The 1,590-nt window shown below is 34.7% G+C and overlaps 1 non-coding gene across 1 annotated transcript; it reads right to left on the bottom strand.

Annotated features, from left to right (window-relative positions):
• Positions 1-261: 261 nt before the first annotated feature.
• LOC111886133 (U6 spliceosomal RNA) lies at positions 262-364 on the bottom strand. Its single transcript, XR_002848326.1, has one exon. It is a non-coding gene; the product is annotated as a U6 spliceosomal RNA (small nuclear RNA).
• Between the last annotated feature and the right edge of the window lie 1,226 nt (positions 365-1,590).

Here is a 1,590-nt window from a genome sequence, read left to right on the forward strand (position 1 = left end):
AGACTTTATAAAAAGAAAGATCACCCTTACTGACAGGAAAAGTAAAAAACTTAAAGGAGACTTTATAAAAAGAAAGACCACCCTTACTAGCCACAAATGGTTGAAGACATCAACAAGAAGATCAATCTGGCCATGGAATCCACATGTTGTCTGATCATGACTTTAGTAGATGAACTACCGAAACGTAAGAATTGCAATTGAACTCTATTAGCATTTCAAAATGGAATTAGGGTTCCAGAGAAGACGACGAAGGGTTTAAATTTTTTTTTGGATCATTTCTCGATTTGTATGTGTCATCCTTGCACAAGGGCCATGCTAATCTTCTTTGTATCGTTCCAATTTTATCGGATGTCCCCAAAGGGACGACTGTAGATGAATAGCTTCACCATATAGAGGAGTAGCAGGTTATATGGGATGAGGCGAGTTCTAAACAAACTAGTTTACTGTTGATGGTCATATATTCTCAATGTCTTTAAATTTAGGGTTAATGACTTAGGAGGGTAATTAGGTTTTCAGTTTGTCCGTATTAGGTCACTAAGGTTTTTTTTTTTTTTTTTTTTTTGCGTATTAGACCAATATGGTTGTTATTACTGTTTACAAATAGTCATTTTTACTGGTTAAACCTGGTAAAATGACTATTTCTAAATGGTAATAACAACCATATTGGTCTAATACGCACAAAAAAAACCTTAGTGACCTAATACGGACAAACTGGAAATGAGAGACTTTTCATTTTATGTAACCTATGTGTTCCTTTAATGGACTTTAAAATAATGACTTTTGGTAATCCATAACTTGAGGACAAATTATGGATTCCATTAAAACACATAGTCATCAAGAATAAAACTAACAAGCAAGTTACAAATAATTGTTATGATCTTCTAAACTCATAAGTTCATGAACATGCATATCAACAATTTCAAGAATCATAAATTAACCATATAAAACTTGAAATTTTGATAATAGCTATTGAAAATGGATTATCATAACCATTACAGCATCTAAAACAAGTTTTATAACACTAAAACAGTTTAGGGTAATGTTTTCTAGTCCATTTCCAGCAGCAAAACTCAAAAATTTGCATTCTGGGGCTCCTACTCGTCGAGTGCACGAACCTAATAGATGAGTAGGATGAATTTACTCATGGACTCGTCGAGTCACTCCATGTACTCGGCGAGTTCATGCTGCAGAATGCAAAAAACTTGAGTTTTTTCAACAATTTGCATCAAGTATCAAATAAACAAGCCTAGGCTCTGATACCACTGAAGGGTTTTGAGCATTCTAACACTCCTAAGGTGTACATGCAACCCTAGAAACCTTGGATCTATGTTTTATTATGATATATGCAAATTTGCTTTTCCAAGGTTTTTAACCTAACTAGCATGACATGGGGAACTTTGAAAACTTAATAAGCTAGTAGAGCTACATACCTTTTAGTATTGGTTGATTGCTTGGAGTTTGAGAGCCTAGCACCAATAATGTGGATGCGTCAAATAGAAGTCACAAATCACCACAAACCTTGGAAACTTGGGAGAATAGTAGAACTCTTCTTGAAATCGGCCCACCCTTGTTCCACACAAAACTAGTTCC

Source organism: Lactuca sativa, chromosome 1, assembly GCF_002870075.4.
Source record: "Lactuca sativa cultivar Salinas chromosome 1, Lsat_Salinas_v11, whole genome shotgun sequence".
NCBI classification, from domain to species: domain Eukaryota; kingdom Viridiplantae; phylum Streptophyta; class Magnoliopsida; order Asterales; family Asteraceae; genus Lactuca; species Lactuca sativa.